The following is a 16531-nucleotide window of genomic DNA, read 5'->3' as shown; positions in this document are numbered from 1 at the left end:
TGCAGAAACCTACCATTTTTAGGCAATCTATAGAAAATACCTCACCATTTCCTACCTGAGCAGGATAATTGTATGGGGTTGGGGTAGGCCTAATGTTTTTGGCTTTAAAAAACAGGATGTCCTGCATTTCAGAGCACGAGCAGAGAAAGAAAGGAGTGTCTAGCCATTTGTTTGCTAAGCAGAGCAGAAATGTACAGGAAGAGCCTCTCTCCCTGCTATTAATTTCTCTGTCAAAGGACTAACCGCTTACTGAAGTCAATTGAAAGACTTCATTGTTATTAGTTGAAGATGATTTATACAAGGGATTAAACTAGATATTGCTCCCTCCACCAAAACAATGGCTTATGTCCCAAAAAACAAAATATATACCATATACTGTGTATGTCCATGTCCCAGAAATGCTTGATACAAATAAAAATATCTCCTCAGATGTTGTAAAGGCATAAATGCTTATCTGCATGAATGATGGAAAATCTTCAAAATTTGTAATGAGTTATAATCAGATGAGAAATAGTATTTAAGTAGGATTTTGATAGGATGTTATGAAATTAGGAATGGGAACTGAAAAGTTAATCAACATAAAGGAACAGAAAGAAGAAAATGGCCAATGGCATGCCACATACATATATGTCATATATTATATTCATATGCTAGAAAATGTCAATAATATAAAATACATACAGGAAGACAGAATTTCCAGTAATGGTAATTTCTGCAGTAGTTGATCAATCTGTAGAGGCCACTGTAGCACATGAATGCAAATCTCAAGTGCAGACAACAAACACACCAATATTTGCACTATGGGAACTCTGTCCTGCTTGCCAAGCAAGTAAGGTTTACCAGAGCAAACAGTAGCTTTCCCTATTACTGTCCAGAACATGCAGTGCAGCTATGTCAATGACCAGTCATTAGTTATTCAAATCAAGGTAGAAATAAATGGCTATATTTCTGTTAACAGAAAGACTGTATAGCTTTTTGTTTCTTGAAAGGGTGAACTTGCTGCTGTTTCCTGCTTCCATTCATTCCAAGAGGAAGGGGTTTGGTCTCCCAGTGACGTTAAGAATTATTTTTTTTTAGCCTGGAGGTCTGCATGTAGTACTTTGCACTAAGTCCAAGTAACCTGGAAAAAATATATGAATAGCAGCTTGGTATAAGAAAGCAAGAAACTATCTTAATTTAAGATTGTTAAGTGGACAGGGGTTTTGTGTAGGTGGAAGAAGATAATTACAGAAAGGAGTGCTACACAAACTAACATATAAATAGCTCTTTGCAGAGCAGAACAATAGTTCTGTTTCTTCTCTCAGAACACAGATACAATTAGTTAGAGGATATTGCATTCTTTAGAATTTTTGGCATCCAGTAGAAAAAAACAATTACATTTCAGAAAAAAAAAAATTGTATTTGAAAATCATTTCCCCTTTTAATTACCTGCCAAGACTTTCAGTCTTTCCCCTGCAAATGAACACATCCCTCATACTGGAAGACAATGCTTTCCCACACTGATGGGTGGCAGGGAGGGCACTGATCCCTGCTGCTGCAGCTCACCATCCTGAACTGGTGGTTCTTGGCAGGAAAGCAAATGCTTTCCACACACATTGTTTTAAAAATACATATGGTTCTGTAATGTTTCCATCTACCAGCATGTGCACTTCCCTGATTTAACTCCTATACTTTTACTGTCACAAAACAACTACATCCTTCTGTTCTACAAACGCTGAGGCAAAGCCAGTGTATTCACGTTTGAGGCAGGAAATCTTGGTCCCCTGACGACGCAGTATTCCTACTGCTGCCTCTATGCTCTAATGGCTGATGCAGATTTCATCAGATCATCCAGAGGTAATAATTCATGCCATGGAACTTGGGCATACTCTATTCTTGCTGTCTTCATAATAGACTTGTTGTACTCACCAGCCAATCCATTTCAAAACTAGTTTAAAATATTAATAATCACGGTTAGCTGAATGGAAATATGATTGATCGCTACGTATTCCACTAAATAATAAAAAAATCAATAGCTGGAGTTATAAAAACAGCCTCGTGGGATACATTAATCAAAATCAGCTCTTACATTTCAAACTTTAGTCTGTCAATCTTTCTTGCTTTGGTACTGTTCACACCTTGGTTTTTGGGTAGTTCATCCTAACCACTCAGTTTTTAGTTTCTCATCTTGTCACGACTACTTATGCTGTCACAACTGAATTGTAAGTGACAGTCATGAATGTGTATAAAATAAAATAAGCACAGCAGAAGCATTACTATCTTACTAATATTTTAGTACTTGAAAATAAAGCACAGCTTCATGAACTTCCAGCCCACCTCCTTTTAAACGTAGTTTACTTGGGTGTGCTGCAGTAAGCGCACTTGTTGCTGTCTCAGGAACTTGTTCTACAATTCATGTATGTAATAACAAACCTGCACACAATCATTTATAATGATATTACTTAGCCAAAATAGCCTTCAAATTGAGTAAGATAAAAACAAAGCACAGATCATCTCGTTAGTATTCAGAGATGAGAAGAACTGGCAGGTCTAGCAAGAACTGGTAGGTCCTGAGCTGCAGAAGAGATCAGTAAAGGATATCTTTGCATTGTCAGAAGTTCAAAGCACAAATGTCTGCTTTCTCTGTCATTAAAAATCCCACATATTTTGCAAAAGTAAGTCTGCTATCCTATGTCTTGAACACATTCAGAATGAGCTCAATAATCATGTTTTGTCTACGTAGACTTCAAGCGTGCTTCTGAGTCATATTTACTGCTTTTTATCCTCAACTGATTTCACTAGGAGCATATATCAGCATGAGCAAAGTGAATCTGTATGCACTAATAAGTGGCTTGATGCTTGCATTCCTTTTTAGGCAAGAGCAAGTTACTTCTGTTTACTGGGAAACGTTCGTCAGTGTTCTGGTTCATTTGCACTGTTGGAAGGTTGCAACTGAGCTGAAAGCAAGGGAAATTTTTGCTGGCACTGCTTTTGCAAGTACAGCTCCCTCTTGGCCCCACTGTGGAGAAAGACTGGCTGGAATGAGATGCACATGGAGCTCCTTAAGCTCAGGAGCTTGCACTGCAGCCTCCACCTTAGCACAGAGCTGCCTGCAGATCTCCCTCAGGCAGGTCTCCCTCAGGGTGCCTGGGTGTACCACAAAGCACGAACATGGATGTCCTATCAGCTTTCCTGAGAAGACCACGGTTTGGTTTCACATATTCAGCCAGAGGACTGCGGGTCTGCTTGGACAAAAGGCCTTGTGGCTGTGGCTCTGAACTTTGGCCAACAAAATAAAAGCAAAAATCAGAACGTGTCCAAAATGAAAAAACAAAAAACAAACAATTGGGCAGAGTGTGCCATAAGCGTATCTGTGACCTGGTACTTGAAGCTCAAACACAGATCACTGAGATCACTTCAGATTTGGACATATTGTTCTATTTTGTTCTTCGTTTGGTGGAAACATGTCAAGAAGATACAGTGCAAAACAAATTGCTTGTAAGGGTAACTTGTAGATTTTGCTCCGTACAGGAAGGTTGAGACATTTTGGGGCAGAAAGGACTGAGAAGTGAGGGAATGCAAACTGGATCATTTTGAACAAGAAAAAAAAGATTATGAATGGAAGAGCGAGGAGGAAGCGTGGTTGTTGCGGGCAGGATGAGCACAGGGATGGCACACGGACTGCGAATGCAGCAGAAGTAAGAAAATACCAAGGCATAATGGAAAGGACGTTTTCATCGCTACTGAGCAAGAAACCTGCAGAAGCTACACGGCCACCCCTAACAGGCGAGGGGGGCGGCTGCTCCCTCACAGACGGCCTCCACCCTCCCGCAAGCCCCACGCCAAGCACTACAGGGGTAGTCGCCGGCGGCCGCTACACCTGGAGCGAGCGGAAGCCCCTCCCCAAGCTGACACAGCCCGGGGGGAGCCCCGCAGGCCGCGCCCCGCAGGCCAGGCCGCGCACCGCCGCGCGGGGAGCAGCAGCGCCCCCTGCGTCCGGCTGGGCCCAGCTCCCCCGGCCCAGGGAAGGCGGCCCGAGCTCCCGTCCGCCGCTCGAGGGCATTTCCCGAGGCCTCGGCCCGGTGCCCGGCTCTCTCTGGCCGCCCCCCCTCACTCAGCGCTCTCCGCAGCCGCTAGGTGTCGCCGGCGTCCGGCCTCCCCCGCGGCCCCTCCTGCGCTCGGGCTGCCGGCGGGGCTGGCTCAGTGCGCTGCGAGCGGGCGGAGGCGGCAGCCCGCAGCGGAGACGCGTAGCCCGGCTCGGCCCGTCCGCGCGCGGCGCTCGGCCCGGACCGGCTGACGCGAGGCTCCGCGCTCGGCACCGGTAGCGTTCGGCTCCCGGCACGGCCCGCGGCCGCGTTCCGCTGGGGAGCCGCGGAAAGGCGACGGCGGGGGAAGCAGCCATGTTGGAGCGGGGAATAAAGTGACTTCGCTCGAGGAGGTGGCGCGGCCGGCGGCTCTCGGGGCGGCGAGGGGAGGAGGGGGCTCGGCTCCCGGCGCGTCCGGATATCGCTCCTGGGCGGAGGAGGAGAGAAAGGAGAAGGGGCAGGAGATCCGCCCCCGGACCCGCGGAGCCCCGGCGCTACTGGTGAGTTGGGGCCGCTCATTGTCTGCGTGCCCGGGCTGCGGGGCCGGCCGCCGGAGCGGGGCCTCGGCCTGCGGGGGCTCGGGAGGCTCGGGAGCCGGGCCGGGGGCTCCCGGCGGGGCCGGGGCCGCTCGAGGACTCGCAGACGCCGCGGAGGGGCTGCGGGGGATTTCCGCCGTCCGCGGGCGGCCCCGGGGCCCGAGCGGGGGCGGCTCCCGGGGGCTGCCGTCGCTCCTCGGCCCTGGCCAGAACGCGAGGCCTGGGGGCGGCGGGGCGGCCCCGGCGGTGCTTGCGGTCCCGGCCGCGCTTGTAGACTCCCTCCCTCCCCGCCGCCCCCTCTGCTAGCGAGGCTGCTTTCTTCTGACAGCTCCGCGCTTCGCAGCCTCCGCACAGATGACACATTCGATCCTATTGCGGCCCTCCCTCCCCCCACACGCACGCACGCACACCCAAAATCTGTCGGTTGTGTGTGTGGCATAAGGGCTTTTGTGCCCTGCGCCCCTCCGTGTTGCTGCATGACAGGATACGTGAACATTGGCTGACCGTGAACTTCGGTGAACTCCTCTTCTTCTTCCCCTTCCTCTGCCAGATATGTGATGGCACGAGGCCAGCGGGAGTAGAGCGGTGCTTCCCTCCCCAGGAAGGTGGGGTGGATGCCCATGGGTGCCTTTGGTGCCCTGTGAATCCCCTGGAACTGTACCCATGCTCCGGTTCTGCTGCTGTGAATCTGCTGCTGAGCTGTGTGCTGACAGACCTCTTTGTCTCTTTTCTGCACCAATTTCAGCAGCAAAACAGAGTTGTGTTCTGCTCTAAGCTGTCTTTGGCACTTTTATAATGATGGCTACTGGTATTATGGGTATGGTGAGGAAAACAGGGCTGAAGTGCATCATACTCCAAATTACTTCATGTCAAAGACCTCTATTTCCTTCATTTTATTTCAATAAATAACTTACGTGTATGTGGTTTCTTCCTTTTATAATTTAACAGAAGATCAATAAAAACTTGCTCATATCTATTGTGGCTTATATATGAGGAGAGGAAGCCGGGTTTGATATTCTTCCTTTCCTTTCCTTCTTGAATGGTACTAATTGAGCTGCAGACTCATCTGAGCAGAGGTTAAATATGTGGAAGACACGGGTCAGAAGAAAACTTATCAAATCAGACAGTGCCAGATTCGGGTTTGTTTTCATGTTAGAACTATGTAAAAGTGAAGGAGGTGACCTGGTATTTTGTGTGCATAAGATACTAAAAAAATTGCCATATTGCTTTGTTGTAGGAATCCTGGGTGCTCATTGCACAGCCCTTGTTATTTATATCTGCACTCGATGTGATGTGAGAAAGGCCTGTTTTGAATAATTAACGCAGAAGTAACAGATACAAAAACATGGAATCATATGTTTGAAATGCAGAGTGAAAAATTTTCCTTAAAAATTATTTATACTTGAAAGAACAAACCCAATCTCCTCCTCCAACAGAGAAGTCATTACAGTGTTAACTTGGCGTTAAAAAGGCCGCTTGAATTTGAGAGATGAAAGCATCCCTTTTTGATGGCATTATGTAAATCCTGCCTGTCAATGAGCAGTCTGGCTTACAGCATCTTTAATGGGATAGCGTGGGACTGCTCAGACCTGGGCTTTGCGTGTTGGTGCATCCTGGTGTCCTCCCAGGATGGAATTCCACACAGATCAGTAGGGGTCTGCCTGCATCCATGCTTCTTTCGAATCGGAGCCTGTGTTGTCTGCAGCAAATGGTAGTTGGGAAGCACGAGGTCATTTATTTTTAGCTTGGCCAAGGATGTTGTGCATTAATTCATCAATTTAATATAGAAAGCACCCCTGGTGTGTAGAGAAATAATATATAATTCCAGTATAGACTTAGAGTAACTGAAAACCAGCTGTTTTTCCCCTGAATGGGGAAAACATCTTCAATTTCTGCATAGCGCTGCAGCATAAAAATAGGAGATTGCTTATGGCATAGATATCCCATATGCCTGGTGTGCCACATAGTACCAACAACTAATAATATGCCAAGATTTCTGGCTGGATTGTTAACATACGCATTCTTCTGATTTCTTAAATAGGATTTTGCTGCTTGGAGGGGAAAAAAAAAGGTTTCACTAATCTTAGTAAGTTCTGGTTCAATGCAGTGTATTTGAGTAAGCCATCCTAAGTGCCGTCAGGAAGGGCTTCGCTGGAGACTCATTCTATGAGCGCTGCATTAAAACCTTTCCTGAGAATTGCTGCTTCCACGTGGAGTGGAAGAAGTGGGTGATCTGTGGACTGGTCTGCTTTTATTTGTAGCTAGGGGGGAAAAATAGTCTTAAAATCTGAAAATTGTCTAAAAATCAGGCTTTTCTAGTGTATGTCCGGTATTTGTAAACATGCTGACTATTGGTTACAATTCTTAAGATCTCTGCTACGTGGTTTTTAAGTTTTTTTTTTTGGCAGCAAGTTTCAGTTATATGTCTCATGACTCAGCTGCACACCGCTGTCATTGGTGACACTTCAGAATCTGATACAAAACTCTCCTCCACAACTTGTGCTGTAGAAATGCTTTCAGAATGCCAGATGTTTGCTCGACGGTTCCACAGTCTTCGTTCTGTTTGTGCTGCCCAGTGCTGTGCTTCTCATTTAAAGAACAGACTGACACGCTGTACTGCTGGTGACCATTGTCTTTTTTGCAGTGCATGTCACTGTAGTGATGACATTCTCATTCTGAATGTAGAACTTGAATTATTTTGGTGCCAGTTCACACGCTGATACGGAGATCATTGTACTTGGTTGTTAAAACTAAAAGCGTTTTATATTTGAATGCTTTAATTACTGGGCAGTAATTTTAATCGAATTCTTAGAAACTTTTAAGAAATCTGAGGCTACATGTTATGTTAATAAACTTAGTAAATGTGTTATACCCTTTCAGAGCCTAGTCATGTTTTTCCCCTGTAAACATGAATAACAGATAATACTTCCAGAAATAGTAATTTCACAGAAATGTCATTAAGGACAAGAGGTGTTTTCTTTTTTCCATGTATTTTGTGGAGAATTGTGATTCCAGTTTTGGCAGGTGTTTCTCTGCAGAGTGAGAGTTAATACTCATCTAGCCAAATGACTAGCAATAACTGTATCAAATACAAATCCCTACTTAATGTAGGGATACTGCAGTGTACTGATACTGTGCTGTTAACTGACTGTGGATTGGTACGTCCTATAGAGCTGGTGGTTTCCTGGCCTCGTTTTAGCAGAAGTATCAGCTGTGGCGTTCAGCTGAGCTGCCTTACTCGGATATCTAACTGCAGTGGTTCAGCTTCTGTTCTCTGATCCAGTTATATGGAGAATGGTAACTTTAAAGGCTGCATAAGTCAAGTAACTTGCATTAACTAGCTTTTGGTTTGTTTGTTTGTTTTTTTCTTTTTGCATAATACAATATCCTGCATGTATTAAAAAAAATGCTAAGTTCCAATGGAAGAACCAGTGAATGGTATATCTGTAATTGAAATGGCAAGTTTGGGCTTTGATTATGACAGCATGAAGAAAGAATGTTGCCTTGAAAAGGTGATTTCTTGTGCAAGTTTTACAGTATTTTCATATTCATATATTGTTGGAAAGCCATAGTTATTGAAGAAAGCATGAAGTCATGCAGGAATACAGATCCATGTTTAGGATTTGAGCACTTTCTGGAATCATGCAATTTATGCTGACAACATAAAATTAGAAAGAGAGATTAATTTGGTCATTTCCATGCCAAGGAAGAATTCTTATTTTATATTTCTTAATGTGTTTTCTGATCCGTTGTAAATCCTCAAACAATAAGGCTTTTGCCACTTCTTAATGGAGATCATTAAACCCCATGAATGACTGTATTATAAAATCCTTTAAATGCACCAATTCTGGAAATCATCGTTACTGACATGTTTGAGCTTTTGAGGTCTAGTGCCTGTTTTTAAAAGATCAGAAATTTCTATTATTGGGACCATCAGGTTTTCGGGGGGTTCTGTGTACAAGCAGAAACAATACAGAGAAAAAACGTGAATAGCATGGCCAAAAAAACACAGCAGTGAAAGTATTTTTGTTCTTTGTATGATGGGGAAAATTAGAAAAAAGAGATAAAGTACTTTCTGAATGCTTTCTAAGTAAGTACGTGAAGGCTTCAGTGAATGTAAGGGCAAATTTGTGAGTGTTCTTTCTCTAATGCCTTGAAAACGTAGTAAGTTGAAGAACACAGTGTTAGCCAAGTGTTTGACTATCATCCCATCCCCCCCCTTTCCTTTTTTTTTTTTTAATATTCTCTGGAACAATGAATTCTGCATATATTATGATGAACGAAGCTGTGTTATTATACCACAACAAAGAGAAATGTCTTGTTTATCCTCCTAGACACAGTTCTCACTTGTTTTCATATTTTAGGTTGGGTTTGCTAGATATCTTGTGTAAGTGAAAGTTACTGCATGCTCTCTAATCATATTTCATTTAATTATAGCCTATTCCTTATAATTGTATGCCTTCTCCTGCTGCTGTTTTCAAGGCGTGCTGGAGTTGCATGACGGTCTCTGATTTTTAGCAGCTGTGCCTTGTCAGCCTCACTGTCTGTTCGTGCTAGAGCTGGCAGGATCCTGGCTTTCCCCTCTGTGGACATCGCATCTTCACCTGAGCTTTCATAACCAGAAGTCTTCTTTCAGGAATATCCCTTTGCAAGTGTTTTTGACTCCTTATTCACATATTACTAGTGTGGAGTATCTTGATTTGTTCAGATACGTGGAAGATGTTTTTATACAGCAAGTATTAAAGATATTTTTAGTGACGTTTACAGGAATGGAGCTGATTGGCATTCATGAAAATAAAGATCTTTTGGAGATGGGAATTACCAACACTAATCAAAGAACATTAATAAAAGACAACGGGTTTTCTGGTAACTGAGAGAAACCTGTTTGAGTTTCTCTCTATAGAAGCCTGTTCACAAAAATGTATAGAAGTTGAAGTGCATGTGGTTGATAAGCAAAGTCAAAGACTGTGATGAGGAAAAAACTGTGACCAAAAGGCAGGATGCGTTTTGGAAAGCAAATGAATTCTAACAAGGCTATTAGCCCGTGAAAACACTAAAGAAAATGGTAGTATTTGTTGCTATTCAGAAGAGGTCAGTGATGTTCATTAAATACTCTTATGTTCATAAGTAAAACCAGATGATAGTCATACACATGATGCTTTGAAGTGCTTCTTAAAATAGCTTGAAGATGTTGAACAGCAGCCCCTGGAGCTGTATGGTAAGAATTGCAAAATGTTGACGGGGCATTTTCTGAGGTATTGGTACAGTTGGTGTTTGTCAGGAGGTCTTAGAATACTGAGGAAATTTGTGATGAGCGCAACTGAAGTGTGCTAAGAGTTGGTAATGAGCATTGTAAAGGCTATTTACTGGGCTAAAGTTGAGGTGAAAATTACCGTGATCCATCACAAGTTTATAGAAAGTTGATCTTGTGAAAATAACTTCTGAGTCTCTTGATAAGAGACAAACTTTGTGATGCGTGACTGTTGATACTGCTGAACAGACCTGTAAAAACCTTTGGTTGGTTGTTACATGACGTTTTGTTTAAGGAACAACAGTGGTTGTTCACGTGTCTGTGTATGACAGAGTAAAACCTGGCTGGCCGATGGCACGAGCCAAGCAGTCCCTATAAATACCGCAGTTAGGTCACGGTGTGCCGTGTGGGCTCAGCAATGTCAGGGTGTCCGAGGGAGGCTGCTCGGTGCTGGCTGTCAGGAGTGTTTGTCAGGGGAGCAAGAGAAAGTGAAAATTGCTCACCCTTTTTGTACATAGAGCCCAGAGAACTTCGCCAGAATGGGTTGTTGGCGCAGGTTTGGAAGTTTCAGCGGTCATAACTCATACGCGAGAGGTTTAAAATCAAGTTTAACATAATATATTACATTTTACTGGACTTCCAGTACAGCTGAAAGCTGAATTTCTGATCGTAGAATTCGTGAACGCTCTACGTAGGCCAAAGCAGTGGTGGCTGTGAGTTTTAACTGAGGAACATCAAGATCCCTGTTTTTTGTCTGTTCCTAGCTTGTTGCAAGAGCCACGTCCTCTGTTCTTTCTCTGTCCGTGAAGATCCAGTTGTCATAAACAGCAGCGGGGTGTTTAAAAGTGCAGGAAGGTTGTTTCCTTCTTAACTACCACTCAGTCTTAAAAGCCTTGGCATAAATATCTAACTAAACAGTTTAAGTGCCTCCTCGCAGAAGTATTTAATAATAATTTACCTTATTTATAGGCTCATTGAAAACCAAATGCAAAGCTCAGATGGCTGCAGGAGGCTGCGCTTGGCCCTGTGCTGCCCGGCACCAGCAGCTCCCGCTGTTAGAAGGTGGAATTGAGTGCTATGGGCTGTGCTGCTTGTGGCTGCTCTGGGATGGCAGTGGAGGTTAAAATAGACACTGGGGCGCAACCTCAGGTTTGTTGGTTGAGTTGTTTTGGTGTTTTTTTTCACATATGTAAGAGTCACCTTCTGCAGGATCGTGGAAAAACAGCAGTTTGCAATTATTTATTTTTTTAAATATCCTGAGCAGATGGGAGGGGAAACTTCCTCTTGCATGGAGAGGAAAGGAGGTCCTTGACTGCTAAATATATCAAGTGTGTAATGCTTTTATTGAAGTCTTTTGAAAGCGTGGTGCAAAATGGCAGCTCAAACTTTATTTTGGTAATGGAAAAAAAGAGATGGTGGCAAATAGTTACTGGTAAATCATACATATGATTTGTTTTGAATACAGGTACATCTTTGAGATGGGAGCTGTGAGGATCTTATTATTGCAGGACAAAAATTTGAAGTCGAAATTTTTTTTTCTTGAAAATAATGTTTAAAAATTGAACGATTTAATCTGAAATTGAGTTCAGAACAAGTGTCTTGAGTAGACAGCAACAAAAAGTGGATGGCCATGGTGGTCATATTTGAAAGGGACTTCATTAGGACATTTGTGCAGAATCCACGTCCTTTCCGAAGAATTGGTCACCTGGGAAGATGAGATCTTTGGCTTTACTGAAGCTACAGCTTGGATTTACATTGCTGGTATTGCCGCCTAGTGTTCTTGACAATGATTTCCTCTATTTCTTATCTGTACAATAATACAATTTCAGAGACAATTCCAGAACTTTAAGATTCTCCATAGTATTTTATTAGCTTTGCCAGTATGATTCAGTAGGTTATGGCAACGCAAAATATTTGAAAGCTTATGTTATTTACCTTCAGGATTAAACAAGATAAACAGCTTACAGTGTTCCCATTTGCACAAGTCACAGTATTTTTAAACCTGCTGCCTGTAATACTGTGTTGTTTATCAAGGAATGCAGTTAACCTGAATGTTGTATTGTGGCTTCTTTCTGATTCATCTGGATATAATTCTCAAAAGCAAAACGTTTGATCTGTAAACCAAAAAATAACTTCTAAAATGTATTTAGGGAGAGGAAGTCATTTTGGTACTAAGCATACTCCCTTTTTCCTGGACAGCTTGGGAAATACAACATAGCTGCGTACAGTAGTAAATAGATTCCATTGCTGTATGCTTTTCTTCTTGAATTTTGCAATTTTCCTATTTTAGAAACAGTGCCAAGTAGATTATGAGTTCTGAAGTTATGGACGTGATGTGCTTTTATACTAACCTTAGCTGTTGCATTTCAAAATGTGTTTTTACTTTGTGTATGAAATGTACTGTGATGATAAGGAAGTATTCTGAACCTGCTTCCTTTAAAATGGGATTTTGTTTTGTATTCTTACCTAATAGGAGTTTTGTTTTCCTGCTATTTAGGATTGTTTCTGTTGGTGGAAGAGGTGGACATTAGTTGAAGGATTTAAGTTGTACATTGTTTGTCATTGTGAAGTTATTTTGGGGGTGAATGAATGGGCAGTGGCAGTTTGCACCTGTGACTGTGACCTGTGTCATAGCAAAATGCCCATGTTCTCTTTTATCATCTGTTTCTAAAATGAGTTGTTGAAACTTGGAAACTATTTTATCAAATAATCTTATCTAAAATATGATTTGTGCCAGATTGGCTGATTTGAGTGCTGGTGTTTGTTCATTTGTTTTCCACTACTTCTATCTATAATCAGTAGAGTAATGCTTTCAAAGGCAGTACTAACGTGTTAATACAGAACTGCCTCTCCTTCGACATTACTGGAGCCCACTGCAGTCCTTGTTATGGTATTACAGCATCCCAGTTTGAGCTAAATTGAGCACTTGCTTCAGAAGTTCTGAACTGAGTAGGTTTCCACTTTATGTGTGGGAGGGGAAGAGAGTTGGAGGAAGAGGGAAGACTTACATGGCTGTTGGTGAAGGAGAGAGGGTGGCTGGGGAGCAAAGCATTTTCTTACTGGTGCTGTAAAGCTGATATTTGACTCCACAATTGATATGAAACTGTCTGCAAAGCGCCTGGAGAAAAATAATGTGCTCCCTCCCCCTTCTGCCTTGCTATTCATACAGCTGGGTCTTTAACATGTAAGCAAGAAACACTGATTTTTCTTTATTCTTCCCTTCTACTTACATATGCCTAGAAGAAATTAAAATTCCAGCAGTGTCAGTAGTAGTGATAATGCCATTATATTTGAATATTGAAATAGATGACTGAACAATCTGTTTTCATTTTATGTCTCATGGTAATTTCAGAAATGAAGGTTGCAGGAAAAGATGAAAATAATCTTTTTTGTATTTCAGAAACTATTTTTTAGATGTGTGTGGTCCAAGATAAAACAAGCCTACTCAAGATGTGAACATATACTGAACTTGCTTTTGATGCTCATTACAAACTTAATGGCACTGCAATGTATAGTCAGTACTCAATTTGCATCTTTCTGTGATGGGGTTGCTGTAGTTGCTCATGGCAACTGCAGTTGCAGCTCATTCCAGAGGTTTTTTGCTTGGAAGATATATCTGTATTTTACTAGTATATTGAGAACGATTTTCTTGAGATTCATTATTTGCAAAGGATATTTCTTGTTTTTCTTTTTTTTTTTTTTATACATCTCAAATAACTTGTTGAAGGTTATTTTAGTAGCTGCTGTTAACATCAGCCAGTTTTCATGGGAAGCAATACATCAGTAGTTAAAAAGGTATGTAGGGAAAGATTATATATGTTGAGTTTTGTGTTCTTAATTGGATGCTCATTTAAGATGGTAATCCTCAAGGTGTGACCGTCAGGGCATTTTGTAAATCAGACTTAGCAGGGTCTGCTGCAGACAGCTGCTAAGAGAAGTAATGCCTCTGTAGACTTGGAAAAATCTTGTGGTATAGACTTGTTGGTAAGCATTTAGACTTTTCTAAGAAACATGTAGATGAGAAGTACAGAGGTGGTGCATCTATAAAATAAATACTTTTGGGCCAGCTTTGTGCTGACACGATGGGATGGCGTTCCCCACATTTGGGGCTAGCTGGTGTCTTGCTGCCAGTATTTTTATACCTAGGTAAGTGGATCTGTCCTGAACTGCTTAATCCACATTACTGCTTTACATCGCAGTCTAGGTGATTGTACTGGTGCCTTTTCCAGCTGCACATCAGACAGAGCTAATGCACACATAACCTTGCAGAGGGAAGTACCCTCCCTAGTCTGTATTGGGTGTACAGAGCTCCCAGTACCAGACTGCAGTAACAAGTCTTTGTCACTTCAGGAGGTTTAAGAAAAAAAACTCTCCAAAAACTAAACCAACAAAACTCTCTGATAAAGCACAGGAAGCAAAATTGTTGACGGAGAAAATTCCTTTTCTGTATCGTCACTTTTATGAGAAGAGCCCCACCCCAAAGGTAATGCGTTTAACTGTTAGTGGATCCCAATGACAAATATTTTTTCCCTTGTATTCTGAGATTTAATGGAGGTTGAAAGAATATTAAACAATGTAACTTTCACTAATTTATTTATGGTAGTTGCTATATTATTCTAATTTATAAATATTTTCTCAAGAGACTTCAGAAAGCTGCGTTCCATTTTGTTTAAAAAATGGTAGGTGTTTCTGATGGTTCGTTCTTTTTTCCTTCTGCTCCTTCTGCAGTGTGCACCAGCCTTGCTTTTTTTGTTGGATAATAGTGTTATTCTACTATTCCAGTGGGATTAATGTTTATGAGTCTTAGAGCTGAGCAAGCTTTTTGCTGCACAGCGTGGAATAAGGGGAAGCTGTGCCCTGTGTCAGAGGAGAGGTGAGCCTTTTTTACAGTACTGTTCCTCTTCCCTCCCCATCTGTGTGACTGAGCAGCTTTGTTAAGCCCGATTTCTGAGCCAAACCTTGGGGTTAACAGCAGTTTTGTTGGGTAGGAAGGGCAATGAATACAGATTTCACAAGTGAGCGATTGAGTCTGTAGCAGTGACCAAACGAGAGCTTTACAGCCTGGGTGTGTCACTTCAGCAAGCTGTGTGTCAGACTGGAGATGGAGTGAAATCTGTTCTTGTGGGACAGCGCAGGTCTGCTGCTTTTGGTTTGTTTTAAGCCAAAGAGGAGAGTCTAGGGGTTGTTGTAGGGCTTTGCTGAATGTGCTGTCAGCAGTATTTTGGTGTAAAAGCTCAGTCGTGTTTATCCACTGACACACTGTGTATGCGGATCTGCCCCTGAGCTGCTGCGTACAGCATTGCTCACGGTACGTGCTTATTACGTGTGCTGTGGATAATGAAATGCTTTCAGCTCTTCGTAGGTCATGGGAATGTCTCAGCTCTTTCAAATTCTGTCTTGAAATGCTGTAGGCTGAATGCAGTGGTGTTGCAGACAACGTCGAGATGATTACTGGTTGATGCTGAAGGGTCATAAGTATTACAATAAAGGAGATTGAACTGAAGCTAAGAGGTGTTTGGAATGCCCTGGCACATTGTATTCTGGTGACACTGCTTTGTTGCTCTACCTGGTTCAGAAACAGTTTTTCTTTGATCAGCACCTCTGAACACTGTTTGCTTCTGCGCCTTTGTGCTCATAAATGGATTGCTGTCTTCAGAATGTCAGGGCCATGAAATGCCTCTTACTACTTTTCTACTTGTACTTTTTTTCTTTTCGTTGAGCACCTTGGATCTTTAAATATGTATGTTATACACAGGCAATGCCCTGAATAAGGTTTAAACTTCCCACAGACAAGAAGCAACTATTATCCTTAGCTTCCAATATAGTTTCACTTCATAGTTTCATTCCATTTTGTCCATCAGTATTGTGGGAAATGCTGTTTAAAAAGCTATCTGCAGGGAACATCCCAACGTCGCAAGATGTATGCAGTGTTGTTCTTTGTATGCATAAATCTTCACAAGTTTTTTTTGTTGTTTTTTTTTTTTTTTAACTAATTTGGATGCTACTAGGAATTATTTATATTTTACCTCAAGTTTTAAACTCCTTTTGAAGTTCATAGAATAATTTTAGTTTGCATTGCTCTTCAGATGGCAAGTTGGTATTGCTTCAAACACCCAAAGTCACTAAGTAGCAAAATCAGCCTAATGCCCAGCTCAGGGTTTTATTGTTATTTTCTGTCCTGGAAATTCTTACTTATGTGTGTAGTTCAGAAATTTATTTACTCAAATAATTTTGCTAATATTTAGAGAGTAAAATTAAAGAAAATCATGGAGATTTCAAAATAAAAACAGAGAATAGCTGTAAGAATTTGTATTGCTATAATTGAGACTTGTAGTTTCTGATATATAATTTTACTAGTTTATTTTCTATTAATTTAAAAAATATTGGCATTTCTGTATGCAGCAATACAGTGTTTATACATCTTTGCTTTTTTATGGCTAATGCAGGTTTAATTTTTTTCCTAGATATATGGCAGTAGTTGAAAGCCAGATATACTTTCTGTAAGTATTGATGAATGCTGGAGTCTTCTTCTGAAAATGATGTATTTTTAATTAAATTTAATACTGATTATGTGTATTTCTCCTACTGTAAGATATGAAGATCAAGGTAATGTTTGGAAAGAAAAAAAAAAATAGAAAATTGCCCTAAGGAATGATTTATGTGAGTGTAATTTTGGGGCA

General features: G+C 41.8%; 1 protein-coding gene across 2 annotated transcripts in view; it reads left to right on the top strand.

The window, feature by feature from the left end:
• The first annotated feature begins 4422 nt into the window (after positions 1–4422).
• CDK17 (cyclin dependent kinase 17) overlaps positions 4423–16531 on the top strand; it is an 89787-nt gene continuing 77678 nt past the window's right edge. The window contains exon 1 of one of the 2 annotated variants that reach the window (XM_042889671.1): positions 4423–4564. The gene's annotated coding sequence lies outside the window, so the exon portion shown is untranslated. The remainder of the gene's footprint in view (positions 4565–16531) is intronic. The other variant, XM_042889672.1, reaches the window with a different exon arrangement.

This window comes from Lagopus leucura, unplaced genomic scaffold, assembly GCF_019238085.1.
Source record: "Lagopus leucura isolate 7727_CA_CO unplaced genomic scaffold, USGS_WTPT01 Super-Scaffold_100159, whole genome shotgun sequence".
Classification (NCBI taxonomy): Eukaryota; Metazoa; Chordata; class Aves; order Galliformes; family Phasianidae; genus Lagopus; species Lagopus leucura.
The sequence above is the reverse complement of the archived record's forward strand: the minus strand, read 5'-3'. Positions and strand labels throughout refer to the sequence as shown.